Source organism: Fukomys damarensis, unplaced genomic scaffold, assembly GCF_012274545.1.
Source record: "Fukomys damarensis isolate Sample0158 unplaced genomic scaffold, DMR_v1.0_HiC HiC_scaffold_32, whole genome shotgun sequence".
Taxonomy (NCBI): Eukaryota; Metazoa; Chordata; class Mammalia; order Rodentia; family Bathyergidae; genus Fukomys; species Fukomys damarensis.
In genome coordinates this window covers 12397137-12413472 of record NW_022900944.1, presented here as the reverse complement: position 1 = coordinate 12413472, position 16336 = coordinate 12397137, and the positions used below count along the sequence as shown (strand labels likewise).

The window sequence follows — 16336 nt, the reverse complement described above, 5'->3', positions numbered from 1 at the left end:
CTTTCCACATGGACTTACCTGTGGTTAGAAAGCTGTTACTGGCGGAAAGTTTCAGTAAATCATCAGCTTTTATAGAAATAGTGTGTGCATAATAAATATGTTATCCTGCTCCTTCTTGAAAAACAGTTGATATGTGGAAAATTGAAACTAGTTCCTCTAATGTTAGAGTTATGCTTCACATCTGTGGTTTGTAAAAATTAATTAAATAATAATTCAGTATCATCTGTCTCTGAGCAAAAGGGAGAGGAATCAGGTCAATTATACTGTATTTTGTCTTAGAGTCTTATTTGATGGGGAGGAACTCTATGTGCCCAGGAGTTGGAAACATTTATTGATAGCTGCAATATTACTCAAGTGACTTTGTACAACAGAATTTACAGTCATTGATAGCTTTGCTAGTAATAATTATAATAAAAATAGATTTGTTTGGACAAGGCTGAACAGATGAACATTTTTCAAGAATGGAGACATATGAACTATTGATTTTGATTGGATATCAGCTGCTTTTTCAAATGTCTATTTTATCTCTAAATTTAGGCTTGCACATAAGACATTAAGAAATTCACAGTGATATTTTCCAGCTTTTTTTAGTGTGGTCATAGTAAATGGCACACATTTTCAACCACAGTAAGGATTGAATAATTTCCAATTTAACTTTTAATAATTAATTTTAAATTTTTTTCTAGTATAATTTCAATGTCATTTTCATTAAAGTTTCCATATTTTATTAAATAATGCAATATCAGTGTGGGGACATTGAAGAGCTTTCTGTCTGTGTGTTTTCTGTCTTCCAGTGGTGATTCTTATTAAATAGGAAAGAGAGGTAGAAAGAATTTCCTTGTAATCTCTCTTTCATACCCCTTCCCTCCAAAGACAGCAGGGCCCAGAGAGAGAGCATACTTTGAGATTGGACGTCTTTTGTTGAGTGCATTGAGTTTGTTAACAATAATTTCCTAATACAGCAAATCATCAGACAACATGACCAAAATGGCCTGTTTAAAAGGAGTCTGGTTTCAGCATTTCTGGCCCTGACTGCTAACAATTTAATCAGGAGCTGGAGCCAGTGTTGAAGTTGATGTAGTCTAGCATCTGAAACAAAAATTCTCAAGTTCTTTGTGGCAGGGAAGGAAGAAAGAAAACACTTAGCTGGTGATACTCTGCAGACTCCCTTAAAACCAAACACCTGAAAGAAAATTTCAGGAGGGAGAAGGCTTGAGGGTGAAGAAAGCAAAGTATCCTCAGAGTATTAAATAACCATAATCCTTCCTCCCATTTGATGTTTCTCATCTTGGTGCCCTATCTAAAAGACTCATGCATATGATCCACATAAACAGACAGTCACCATATACCTCTCTTTTCCTCATCAAAGTGTCATCTGGATGTCTGGAATCAGGCATTGCTAGAGTAGCCATCCAGCCTATGGTGGTGAAAGTTATAAAACATCCACAGCAGCGCTCACTGAGCTGGCTGTGTTGTAGCGATTGGCCTATTGTGTACTTTGGAATTACATGAGGAAAAATGTGCTTTGACAGAAAATAATTAGCACTCACCAAAGGCCAAGCAATAGGTTAGAGCATTTTACTTTCATCAAAGCTATCAGGGGATCAGTTAGATTAGATAACAGAAATTTTTTCCTCTGAAAGTTACATACAGATGACTCTAATTAACTTATATTACACGTTAGAGAATGCATTATGAACTGTACAACTTCAAGAAATTTAGGTCAGCCGAGACTCTGCAGCTGGCAATAACTTTAGCTTATGTCTACTGTAATAAACTGTCTCTTCAGCAGGTTCATTTGCAGTCATGGTATCAGGGAGAATATTTTCAGTGAAACTTGTAACTTGCTCCTAAAACATTGGTTTCTCTCTGAGGCCGGCAACTGAGCCATTGTTTGGTACTCTCTACAGTCTCTTTAAACTGAAAGCATATGTTCCCTGTAATTTAGTGTCTTGAGAAAAGTGTCAATTCTGCATGACTCAGGGTAACTGAGTTTGTCACAGTGTCACACAACCCTGCGATTCTAGAGGCACATCTGAGTGCTGTGGGTTTCCTTCCCCAAACTGAATAATCCCATAAACAGCCCTCTCCAAATAGGCTTATTAGGGCTGTCTATTCACTTCCCCAGAGTTGAATGATCCAAAGTACATCAGGAGCCGCTATGTGAATGCAGGGTAAGTGTTAACAGAAGTGGTACAGAATTTCTGAAGATTTGGCTTTGTTTATACAGTCCACTCTGCCTGATGGACAGCTTGTTATAGCTTTTAAAGAACTGGGCAAGCCCTCTGATCTGACCCCTTCTTGACCTCCACAGCCCAAAGGTCAGCCTGCAGCTAATAAACTCAGAGGTTCTTAGGGTCTACTGTAGGAAAAGGCAGAAAAAGAGCAGCTGCAAGGACTAGGTATCCCAGGATCTGCTGCTTTGGGGTCACTTTCTGATAATGAAAATGATTACCAAATTATATGGAAGTTTAACTGCAATAGTGAGTGAGAGGAGGGTGGAGCCCAGTGTATTAAGTTTGATAAATGAACTGTGAAGAGGCCCATCTGGCTCTCAACATCTCTTCTCCTCCTCTTTCCCTACCAAGGGGAAACATTTTAAAATAACAGCAGTACATATAGACTCAATGACCCATGCAAGGAGCTGGAATGGATTAAGATTTAATGGTGACAGTGGAAGAAATTATCATTTGAAAAGTGCACCAAAGAAAAGGTACAGTTCAATGTCCATGCCTGAGTTGTTTTTCTCTATAAAATATAAAAACCAGTGCCTTTGTTTATTTTATACACATCCTCAGTGTCTTACATAGATTGCTGAAAATTTTGAGGTCATTGTTTATCATGGGATAATTATTTGTGGGTCATCTTCAGGGAGGGAATATGCCTCCTTTGCTTTGAACATGTCAGAATGATAATCCAACATTTTATTTCTGCCTGCTTGCTCAGTTTCAATGATGTAGGTTAATCAAGTGTTAGAGAAAATGCTTTATAAAAAAATTGTGTCTATTTCAGCATCTGACTGTTACACATTTTTTCGATACTGGATCTACAATGACTCATGAACGGTTTTATTTCTACTATGACTTGGCACGGTTTTCTTCTGTTAAAAACTAGAAGAAAGCACATTATGTTAATTGAGCAGATTATGTTTGTTCCTTTCTTTATTTTGCTTTCAAAGAAACATCATAGTAATGGTAATTAGTGCTAACAATAGCTAGGTCACTAAAAGCTATATGTCTATTTATTGTCAATGGATAAGTGTAAGCTACTTAAAGCTTTCCCCCAGTTTCCCATGAACACGGAGTATCCTGGTTTCAGACCAGTGATGTTGGAGTCCAGAAGCTCAGTGCTTTTCTGCAGTGATGATTAGCACATGCCATGACTCTACTTTCTGAAACAAGAATGGTCTCATTCAGTAAACATCTTTTGCATATTTTGTATTCTTATTGTGAACAAAATACTGTGTGAGATGCTGTTTATATTATAAATTGTTTTAAGCAGCCAGTTTTAAGGGTTTATCTGGTGGTAAAAATGTTGGAAGTTCCTAGAAAGAGGAAGGAGAAGATATTGGAGAGGAAAGAGGTAGAGCCATCATTACCCCCAGAGTGGGGAGTTGCTCTGACCCATCCAGGAAAGTATTTAATTGTGGACGTCTTAGTAGTCTAGATTGTTATGCTATTGAAAACCTCCTATACTGGACTACATTGTCTGCATAATACAAGCCTCACTCAGATTGTAATTGTATTAAAAATAGAAGTGCAAACCTTGTAAACATTACCCAAAGTTAGCATATTTTTTTAGCTTAGGTTTTGACTTGCCTACTTATATGTGTGTGAGAAATAATGCAGAGAGATGAGGAACACTTGCAGAATAACTGTGCTTTTTAACTTTAAAGTGGAGTCTCTAAATTTTTACTATGCCATGTGCAAATAAGACAAAAGTAAGCCCATTAGAAGTTTGAAAAAAAATGAAATACAGCTAAACACAAAATTTCATGTAACATAAAATCCATCATTGTAAAGTATACAATAAGTAATTGTATAACCATCACCGCCTTCTGGATGCAGAGCATTTCCATTGCCCCAAAATGAGACCCTGAATCTGTCAATAGCCTCTCTCAATTGTCCCCTCTCCCACAGTCCCTGGCAACCACTAACTTATTTTCTATCTCTATAGATCTGCCTATTCTAGACATTTTTAGTAAATGGAATCATACACTATATGGCCTTTTGTATGTGGCTTCTTCCACTTAGCATAATGATTTCAGGGTTCATTCGTGTTATAGTATGTAAGTACTTAATTTCTTCTTACTGCTAAATAATATTCCAGTCTGTGGATGAAATTTTTATTCAGTCATCAGTTGATGGACCCTTGAGTTGCTTCCACTTTTTAACTCTTATGAATAATGCTCCTATAAATATTGGTGTACAGTGTCTTAAGAAAGCTTTTGAAACCACTTCAATGAAACGTGACTCTCCTAAAACTTAGCTTTATTGACACATCTTCTTTATATTAGGCTTGTGCTGTTTTTAAAAATGCCTGTTCAGCATTTCTCTGGATATGTAGAACAAACATCCTATTGACTATTTTCCTATTCTCCATGATCTCTACCATTATCACTTATAGGGCCCACCCTGGACGTCTTTATGAAGGCTCCAAAGTCTGGATTTGGGTTCTAAAACCAGCATACTCAGATTTTCTTCTTTGGTTCCTGGTTTCTCCTTTTGCCTTTGAAAGTCCTGGATTATATTCAGAACTGACAAAAATCTTCAGCTTTGTGATTTATTATTTAGTGAGTATTTATTATGAGGAAGTAACTGTGCTGCAAACTGTGAGGAGTATCACTGTGAGTACAACTCAGTCTCCACTCTGAACTGATTTACGGTTTCATGTGGGAGAGGGGACAGTTATCCAGAACATACTGGTTAGAATGCACATTTCCATTATGTTGTGTGTGAAGCACTGTAGGAAGCTTAAACATGGTTTAGCAGTGGTCTGCTTTAAGAAAACTTACATTTTGGTAGAAGGTTATGAAAAAGAGTAACCTGACGTTTGTTAAATGTGTGCTTGATTCTGTGTTTATGTTTTTTCTTTCCTGCCAGAATGTAAGCTTCATGAAGCCAGGGCATTTGTCTTCACCACCTGTGAAACTTGCACCCAGATTTTTATAACATTAAGCTGTCATCTGCAAGAGAATAATGCCCTGTACAACCAAAGGACCTGACTACCTTGTTCATGATGTACTCTCTGGTCTCTAGAGGCGTGCCTGGCACTCCAGTATATTGAATAACTGACTGAATGAAAGAACTTTTCCTTTACCCCATTCTTGTATTTATAAGTACTTTGTGTTTCTTCTTAATTGTGAAGGGGGTGCCTTTTTTCTTCTTTTTCTCTCATCTTGCCAGTGGTGGAAACTTTGAAATTAGAAATAAGGATAACCTTTGATACTGGAAATAAGTCTTGGTTATTCATCTAACCTTGGCAGGGGTGGAAACATTGAAACTGAAAAACAGGAGAGATCTTTAATCCACAGTTTTCTGGTGTTTAAGCCCCAAGACAGGCCTCAAGCCCTTACTGCAGCTTGAGAGGAGCCAGGGAGATAATACTGCTTTGTGCAAAGACACAAAGAGGTGCTGGAGTAAGAGAACAGCAAGAGCCTGGGCTGGGACCAGGACAGCTGCTCTCTGCACTTCCTGGAAATTAAGTAGAGTTTGGTAAGAAGAAGAACTGGGGAGAGTCAGTTCAGGTCCTCAGGGCCTCTCTAGGACAGTCCAGACCAAAGCTGAGGCAAATACAGCTTTATCTCTGTATTTCACCTGACCCAGGCAGCTACTTTTGCCTAGCTCCTTGCTGAGGCCCTGCTGTGTCTTTAGTCGTATCAGTGAAGTGATGAGCATTGGCCTTGTGACTTGGCATTTGGGCCAGAACTTGTGTTCTGCTCGAGGGAGTTGCAGTCACAAGAAGTGGAGCAATGGGCCTTGGGGATGGGCTCAGGGATGATGGGGCCAACGCAGTTATCTGCTGAGACAACCTATCTCAGCATCACCTGCCCATGTCAGCTGCTGTCATTCATGCTCGAGGGAGTGACTGCTTTTTGAGGCAGAGATAGTTGGGCTCTAGAAGTTGTTGCAGAGATAACTATAGCTGTCCATTGCAGCAAGCTGAATTTACAGTGCTACGGGTGGGCATGGGGAATAAATGAATGAGATTTGAGGGAGAAGCAGGGAGGAGTGAGCTTGCCAATTGCCATCACTGTCTTTCTTTTTTGATGCATCTGTCACTTCTCCTTTTTTTAAAAAATTTTTATTGAGTTTATTGGTACAATCTAGGTATACAATACAGTTGCATTCATTCTTCTCCTTTAATAATTGCAATCTTTGCTTTCTGCTGTCCTTAGCAGAAGAATGTCCTTTGTGTCTCTGAACCAGATTACTCCATAAAACCTGATAACTCCATAAAACCTCCTCATAAAAGTGTTGGAATTGAAGCATTATATAAGTTTAGAGCAAGGATTAAATGAGTCTAAAGATAGTGTTACCTCTTTTCCAAGAGACAGCAATTTATCTTAATAAGGCAAGTGTTAATATTATTACCATTGTTACTGCCATTATTTGAACAGTTTTATGGGGTACAAAAGCCAATTGATTTCTGTGCATCTTATTTATAAAATCAACATGTGGACTTAGTATTAGTTCTGGCAGGCTGTGCTTAGTTACTGGCTATTCTTATGGGGAGAGCTTAATTTCTTTTTAATTGGTACTGGGGATCGAACTCAGGACCTTGAAATTACTAGGCAGGCACCATGCCACTGAGCTAAATCCCCAACTCCAGCATTTAAATTGTTTTGAGAAAAATTGATTTATTATTATTCAACAGATACTCATCAAGCACCTATTGTTTTCCAAGTATTGTTACCGGTTCTAGGAATATAGCAGTGAACAAAACCAGTAGAAATTCTTCTCTTGTGGAAGTTGTATTCTAGTGGAGGGACAGAGAGAATTGTTTTCCTCAGTGGAACCCTGAAAATTTCTTCTACAAACTGTATATAGTTGCCATACCCTGCATATTGATTAGAGATGCCAATATTTTCTTTTCTGATCATCATAAAATAATCACCTGTGATAAATCTTGTACTTCTAGCTGTAATGGGTCATATCTGTGAGATCTTCATGGGATATTAGTGTTCTGAGGAACCCCATTCTAGGAAATTATTTTCTCATCCAGTTATTTTCCCATCCAGTTATTTTCCCACTTAACTTAAGCCATGTGTCACTTTAAAGTTCTTCACCTTAAGAAAGACTTAAATTTGGGCCATGTTATAGTGACAGCTCTCTCTTCAGAAAGAATTGGGAAAGCCACACCCACCTCACAGTCGTTGGACAGGGGTTACCAGTGAAAAAGCACCGAAGCACTTCATCAGTGGTGGTTATTGTTGCTGTGAGTGTTCTGTCAGTGACGAGTTGGTGCAGCAAACATTTATTGAGTGCCTGCCTGGAACTAGGCACTGTCCTCCACCCTGTGGCTATAGAGATGATGAGTAATACCTGGTTGGGAAATGTATTATACAATGTAGAGTAATGAATACTAGGAAAGAGATTCAATCGTAATTCCTTGGAAATTTTCGTCCCAGAGAAGGAAGAGGCAGGTTCTTCTTAAGTCAACTTCTGTGACTCATTGTATGCCAGCCACTGTAAAGACTACTGTTTCATTGCCAAATCGTGGTGCTTATAAGTGGCCTATTTATTTCCAAGTATAAGTGAGAACAGGAGAAATTTATATTATGGGTCATGAGATAGAGTGTGTGCTACCGTCTTTCCAGAGGGACATAGTTCTTAGTGTTGAATGGGGGGAAATGTTTTCCTGCAGAATAGATTCCCTTAATATGGCATGGTGGTTAGTTATATAGTTTCTGAATCAGACTGCCTGGATTTGAATCTTGGATCCACTTCTATATCTCCAGGCAAGTTGTGATTATAGATTGTAGCTAGACAAATTACTTAACCCCTCTGAGCCTCAAGTTTCTTGTTTGTAACTTGCCCAGGGGATGATAACAATAGAACCTACTTCATAGAGTTGATTAAGTGATTCTGTGCAAAACACCTAGAACAAGTATTGGAAACATACTAGAGGTTCAATAAAAACTACCTATCATCATCATTTTTTTAGATCCAAACAAAAAACTAAGAATAAACCCAGCTTCTCCTGTTCAAATTGGCCACTCCTTTGAGACAGTATCCCTATGTAAAATCCTGACCTCATAATAGAACCCTGATATTGCTGAATTGGTGTCAGGAGGAACTCTAGTCAGAACTCTTCCTGGGCTGGGCCCTGCATTAAGTGTTGTCACACAGACTCTACAAATACAGGGCTGGGCTCTAGATGAATCCTATCACCAGCTGACTATAGTAATCTGGGCATGTTACAAACACCTTGGATCTTAGCAACTTCACCTAGAAAAGCAGACTTGGCCCACCTGACTATGAGGGCAAAAGGCATCTTCTAGCTCTGACAATGCATGGCCCCCTATGTCATTGAACAGCTAAGGTAAGTATTATCTCTGGGTAACTTTTACCTTTCTACCTCCACTTTCCTTGAACTCTGCAGTGGAACTTATTTTAACAATAATGGTAGATAACATGTCTCAAGAATGCCATTAGTGCTAGGCAGAGTTTTAAATGCTTTCCATGATGAGAAAACAGGAGTGAGAGATTGAGAGTAACTTGCCCCAGGCAAGAGCTAGTACTGGTGGAGATGGGATTCCAGCCAGGATTGCCCAGCTCAGCGGCTGCAAGGGCAGTAAGAACTCTGTCAGCCACTCATAAGGTTCAGTAAGTAGTGTACTTTGACTCCAGGCTCACAGTCCAGGGCTTAGAGACCCAGGATCCTCTCTGGTGTGTAGCTGTAAATATTTTTGCTTCTGGTATCCAAACATATTTCACACTTTTTAGTTGTGGGTGCATCCTTCTATAGAAGGAAGTAGTTTCCAGCTCATGCTATTAAAATCTCCCTACCATAAGTCTTTTGAGGGAGAGTTATTACCTTTATAGCTATATCACTTCTTTTATATTGGTTACAATCGTTTTAGAAGATGGAAGATAGGGGTGAAGAAGAGAACATCAAAGTTTAGCCTGCAAGAATCTGTAAATCCTCCAAGTCAAGTAATTTTGGGGCTGTGTTAGTCAAGGCTGATTTGAGTAGATGCCCTTAAGGTGAAAGGGGAGCTATTTATCTACTCCATAGTGGGTTAATCACCAGCTGTATGCTATGTTTATATCTAGGAAACAATTTACTGCACATGAAGAATAGTAATTTTATGCTATCTCAGGGGTGTCCCCAGTGTATTTTACAAATTTACTGTGTAATGTGTATTCCAGGTTATAGATAAAAGTTTCACTCTGGCTTTCAGTTAAGGAACTAATAGGGAGAGGGTAGAATAGCTCTGTTAGCCTGTAGGGGACACTGTTGTATCATTTATCAGATTTTTTTCAGTATCTTGTCCCAGGACAACAAAACAAACAAATCAAAAAACAAAAATAGGTCATCCACCTTAAATTGCTCTTTAAAATTAGTTGAATGGTTCCAGTGTGTTTAGAATATTTACTGTTTTTCTGCTGTTCCTCAGGCTCTTTAGTATCCTGGTTTGAAAGGAATGGTTTAATGTTTCTGTCTGAGATAGGAATGATTGACTTCTCTAATTAGCTTTTTACATATTCTCCTCTGGACGGGTGCTCAGGAGGTTACTTTTTAATTTAATAAACCTCCAGGTTTAGTTGATCATCTTAATTGCTTACTAAGAGATGCCCATGTTCAGTTGAAATGCTTCAGTTCTCTGGTATTCTAAATAAATACTCTAATTCCTGGAAGGTCATTTTGGAAGTTCTGATTCTCTTCTTTTTATTTTTATTCATGAAGAAAGACACGTTTTTAAACTGAAAATTAAATCATGTATACTAGGAATGCTTATATAGGGCCCAGTCTGAGCTCCAGGAAGCCTAGTGCCCAATGCCTCAGTGGTTCCTTGTTCAGATACTTCTCTTTCCAGATTGCCCACAGCCTCTGTATCCCTCCAGGTGCTCAAGGATTTGTCAGCCAAACCTCCTCCTCCCTGCCCACCTCTGGCCTCTTCTCTACCAGAACCTAAGCCCTGCAAGGTGATTGTAATTAACCCTCGGAAAGCAGAGTTTTTGCTAAGGCAGTGGGCGCAGTAATGATATTGTTAGCTTGCTTCATTTCCAGTTTCACCATCAATTATACCATGTGTTTCATCCAGTTGGAGCTACCCTCCCAGTGTTAATTATAACCTACAAGACTGTTACAGTTAATTTTATGGCAAGCATATTGTCTCTTCAAGGCTCCAGAGCAGCTCATAAATTATCTTGAAGGTAAAATGTAACTTGGGGAACTAGTTATGAAAATTCCATCCATCTCGCTTAGGAGCTGCAGCTGCTACTGTCAGCTGCCTCGCTGCTACATTGTGAAGGAATTATGGTGGGTCAAGTTTAAGAGGGTAGGCCCAGGCTGTCACTGAGGAGAAAGGCTGTCCTGGCCCTGTCAGACGAGTACCTTCTGCCAATCCCTGGTGGTTTCACTTTGCAGGCAGGACGAGGCAGGCAGGCAGCGCAGGTGGATGGTCCCCAAGCTGTCTGTATTCATTACTTTACAGAAACTTGTTGTAGGTAGGCAGGTCCAGAGACCTTTCCTCTTCTCTCTTGTCATGATGTTAGGCATCATCTGCAAAGTAAGAGAGAGATAACTCTATAACTTAACTCTGGGCTTGGTTCAGGAGATCCAGAGAGTAAGTAGAATGTTTTACTGGCAGTACCTCCCAGCAGTCCCTCGCTGGCCTCCCACACTGTGATTTTGTCTTGCAAAAGCCATTGGCTTGAACGAGCATTTTATTTGTGGTTGTTATTTTTCACCTAATCTGATAAAGTGAGATTTCACTGTGAACGAGTGTACTCTGAAATTGCCTACTAAATAAATTAGCAGGTTATCTTATTGGGATAATAAACACACTCCTTTCTGTTTCCTCACACGAAGTATAAGCTTTACATTTCGGCCCTCGGGGCTTTAGCATTATTATTTTTGATGACTGAACACAAGTCTTTCATTTAGCTTGTTTGTATAGTTACTGTAAATGATCTTTCTGCTGTTGGTTCTTCATTTGAAATTCTGCATGTTATGCCAGCTTTTAAAGCTTTGAGGGGGCCTCTGAGAATTGGGAGCTGTATTAAGCGCAGCATCTTCCAGAGCATTGGAAACAGGCAGTGGCAGGAAAGTCAGAGACACCACATTAAGAAAGTATGCCTGTGTGTGTGTATCTAAGTGTGAGTTTGAGTGAACAGTTCTGGCTTGGGTGGCAGTTTGAGAGCTCTCTGTATTGTAAAGGAAAACAGCCGTTCTCTGAGCCAAGAATTTTTTTGTGTTTCTGGGCATTTTGGTTATATTTAGACATTGACTAGCTCTTGTATGAAGGGTACCTAGGACCCAACACCTAGGCCAGTGATGGCAAACCTTTTAGAGTTTTCAATGATGCAAACAGCCTGCTGTGACACATTTGCCATAGGTTCACCACGACTGACCCAGGCTACGTAAACAAGAGAATGAGACCTGGTTTTGAGGGATTACCAACACATGGAAAGGTGAGATCATGCCCAAAGTGTCGCAGAGCTTTTCTAGTGAATACTAATGAATGCAGACCAGGGCTTGCAAATTCATCCATCTATAGGGCCTGGCAATAACCAGGACAAATAAAACCAGAGGTGGGACTGAGATTGAATGGGGGAATTCACACCCTATATGAAATAGGAAGTTGCTTTTCAGCCTTGTAAGGAGATGGGATCCATGTTACTGGGGCTTCCACATTTTCAAGAGAAATGAAAAATTGGAAAATTCAGACTGTGTGTATGCTTATGAAGTCTCCCAACTATTTAAATGTTAATGCCTATTTCAAACATTTGTAACTACTATTCAGGCTAATCAAAACATGTCTGGAGCCAATTGGTGTGTATAGGGCTCTGGTATAGAATGGAAATCTGTCAGCTTTGAATTAAAAGGCTTCTCAACCATCTCACACTTCTCTGGTATAGAGAAGTGACCCTGGCCAAGAAGCCAGAATGCAATCACCTGGGTATTGCCTCTGTGAACTTGCAACATTATTCTACACTATGTAGGTTCTGGTCTGGGGCAGATATTTTTGTAGGGTTTTTTATTTGTTTGTTTGTTTGCTTGCTTGTTTTGTTTTGTTTTTGCCCTGAACTTGGCAGCTTTCATCTTACCTTTTCCAGAGAAAGTATATGAGAATTTTAACCTGTGAACAAGGTGTATTTGGTGCTCATTGTCACCATAAAATGGGTGTCTGCAAAAACTATTGGCAGTTTTTAATCAATAAAGAGCTTAATTCTCAGAAAGAGAGAGTCAGGACTTCGTTGCCAGCAAATCACCATTTCTCCTGTTATACCCTTAAAGCTCCTGCCTTATCCACAGCTCCTCTATGAGGAAACCCAGCTGTTCCTTCAGGGCACAAGTGAAGCTCTCACAAAGATTTCATGTGGTCAGAATAATCTTTTTGTCTCACTGCTCTAGTCTGATGGCCACATAGAGGTATGATTTCAGAAATTTGTTAAATACATGTGGGTTTGATCTTCTAGAGCAGAGGAAAATATAAAAACAATTGCTTTCCTTTAATAAAGAATAACAGTGTGCCTAAACCATGGCTGCCTAAAGTCAGCTGTTACACATGCATGGTTAAATTTCATTGTAAATATTTCATAAGGGTTATTAGAATGGGTCCAGGTTGACATCACAGCCTCAACTATACCAAAGGAACCATTTCATTAAAATAGACCAACGTTTCCAGAGAAATATGAATTTCTATGGCAGAGCTAACATAAGGTCAGAAAACCCTTTGAAAAAAAGTCTTTATCAATGTTTACAATCTCTGCATTTATGGATTTGCAGTTTGTGCAAAAATGCTCCCAAAGTGACTTTATTTTGGTTAAATAAGGCTAGCTTGTGAAATAGTCTGTGTATCCAGATCTGCCCAACCCGATGTCTTGGCAGCCACTTGGATAAATAATGTCTTTTCTAAAATATGTGTATTTGAAGAAGGAAGAGGAAAATTAAGAGGGAAACTGTCTCTGAGTTGCCATAAACTGACAGAATCCTAGAAACAGCAAAGACTGACAGTTCATTCTTTGAGCAAATGAGTTTGTAGATTTATTTTTAATTCATCGAAGGTTATAGTAAAGAGCAAAATATTTACTCTCACTGCCCTCCCCCTTTAGAGTAAAAATTTAAATGCCTTTTTTGTGTCATGCAAATGTATATGAGGTTTTAAAGGCATGTAGCAAAAAAAAAAAGATATTCATATTTTGTGAAAAACTTAATCCATGTTCACAGATGGTCCTGTTTAGGTGCTATTTTAATTATGAGGTTAAAAACAGCCCCACACAGTAGGAAGTCGTCTTAATAAATGGAGTGGAGCTTTTGTCTTTAAGCATCAAAAGACCCTTATTACTGAGAAATTTAAATACTTGTGTTATAGGAGAGAATCTCAAAATGACCATGATTATTTGGAGAAAGCAGAATGATAGATTCTTCTAAGGATCAAATGAGTATACTAGGAGTGTTTTACCAGTATACAGCTTTGCACTTCCTTTTGTATTGGTAATTATAGAGATGGTGTTTCAGTAACAAATGTCCACCATAGATATGATTATGGAGTCAAAGGGGCAATAAACAGAGCACATTACAAATACATTTTATAAGATTTTTAAATGCTAAATGGAAGTATTTCTTTACCCTTCTTAAACTCAAAGAGCTACTTTGTCCTTCAAGTGATAAGGTATCTTGAAGGATTAATAATAATTTAGAGAGTGCTATAACTAGAGAATGCATTAATAACACACAAATAGAACAGTCTTCTTATTAAATATTAGTAATGTATTATAATAACATTTTACTCTCTTTCCCTTAGTGGGGAATTATGAGGACCTCATGTAAGGACCTCAATGTCCTGACATAGTTAATTGTCCGTGGATAATGGTTTTCAGCCATTGCTGTTCTGAGTGATACAGCTTTGTTGTTGGGGGCTTATTAAGCATTTGCAGGCTCAGTTGTGGTGCACCTAGGCACTTTTCCTACAGAAGCAAACAGCTGTGTTTTTCTAACTATATTATACATCACATAGAACGTCTCATTTATTATAGCTAGGCTAATGATGCAAGTGCAAACCTTTATGTCCTGCTTTATATGGTGATAATATATTTGCTGTAGCGATGTTAGCTTGTTTTCATAAGTAATTAATCTTTACTTATGCCAAATGCATCACATGAAAATGGGTTAGCACAAGGGTCAAAATACATTTAAACCAGTCTGCAGAGATTGGATGAGACTGCTCAACAGCGGGTCAGTTTTACTCTTTCACAGGGGCCTCATCTTGTCTCCGAGCTGCCTATCAACACAATGTTCACATTACTAGCAACTTTGGCTGGTAAGAGGGAATTGTTTTTAGTCCTTAGTGTTGAGACAAGATTTAAACCTGAATGTCTCCTGGGCATGGTGGCATATGCCTGTAATCCTAGCACTTGAAAGGCTGATACAGGAGGGTCACTGTGAATTTGACACCAGCCTGGGCTACATGGTGATTTCAAGACTAGCCTAAATTACACAATAAGACCCTGTCTCAAAAAACAAAACAAAATAACGAATGAAGCCTTAAACATGTGCTAAGCAAAGTTTAGTGACAGTCATCCACACTCCATTCCTTCACAAGGCTATTATTAGCCACAAGGAAAAATGTGGTGGTAGATGTCTGTGGCTCTAAACTGTCTCCAAGGTCGTGTATAGGCAGGCCTTTCTGGAAGCATAAGTCCAGTGCCCAGACCCAGCCTGGAGCCTCCTGGAGTATAATATTCACATTCCTGGTGGCATAAAAGATGATTTACAAATATGACTAAAAATCATGATGGTGGATTACATTATCAAAGTTTAGGAATTACTGGCCTTACAAACTGGAGGGGTCTGGAGACATGTGTCTCATAATTATGCTATTGATTATAAAGATGATCGTTATAATAATTCCTAGTAGCCTCTAACTTCTACTGGGCCTTTACTGTGTAACAGGTACTGTTCTAAATGTTTCATCCATATTTCCTTATCTTCTCTTCACACCAACCTCATGAAGGTACTATTTTTTGTTTCCACTTTACAGGTAAAGTAGTTAAAACCTAGGGAATTTATCTTAGGAAAGCACAGATTGTAAATGGCCAAGCTAGGATGTGAGCCCTGCAGTCAGGCTCTGGTATCTTTTAATCACTTCATTTTTCTATATCTTGATGGATTAAGAATATTATCTCCTGTCTGATGGCTAAAGAAGAGAAGTGGAGAAACATGAAAATATGTCGTACTATATATAATAATACTGTAATCAACCATATTTTGCATGAATTTAGAAGTCTTTAGAGAATTCAGAGAGAGAAAGAGAAATGAATAACCTTGTTGTTTTGACTTATTACCATTGCATCCTTTGAGTATGTATTATTAGGAGATAAGTAGTGTACTTCTTGCTATACAAAGGTCTAGGCTACAAAAAAAAATTGGCAACTTTCTCTATTTCTGTACTTAGACAAGTATCCTAATTCTTTTCTCTGCCATGTTTAATCCAGTGGGAAACTTAAAGTGAGACTCTCTAGCTAATAGCATGGTTATATTCCCAAAAAGAAAAATGGAATTAACCTGTGAGAATTAATTTTGGCTGTTAAGAAATGTGCTGAAATGACTGTAAGAGCACAGCCCACAATAATGAATTGCATTTGAGAATGTAGGTCTTCAAGGTCTCAGAGCCAGACCTAATGTACACACAGTTGTTTTGATGTTGTTGCTGTTGACTTTTGCTTTGCTTTGCTATATAAAGTCCCAGGGAAATGCTCAAATAGACAAGAATTCTCCTACAGTCCTTCTCATCTGATATTTTTCTGAGCCAAAGTATGCCATTTTTGTAAGTGGTATTTATGACTAGTTACACTGCATAGGGAAACCTGACTTGGGTGAAATATTAAGGTATAGAGAAATGGGTAATTGGGGTATTTAAAAAGAAAACTGTTCGATGAATGTTTCAAATCTACCTCCCCTGTGGGCCCAGAGTCATCATGAACAATTACTTGAGAATTGTGTGATGCTCAAAGAAGAAAATTGCAGAACAAAGTGAGTTGAAAGAATTTATATTTTTGTCCTTTCCACATAGAGCCAGGGGCTGCAACTCATGTCTTGCACCGTTGTAATCTACAACCATTTAATTTGCTAACAAGACTTAACTGATCAGGATCTGCAACCT

General features: G+C 38.7%; 1 protein-coding gene across 1 annotated transcript in view; it reads left to right on the top strand.

The window, feature by feature from the left end:
* Fto (FTO alpha-ketoglutarate dependent dioxygenase) overlaps window positions 1-16336 on the top strand; it is a 391986-nt gene that overhangs the window by 235773 nt on the left and 139877 nt on the right. The gene's annotated exons all lie outside the window — the stretch shown is intronic.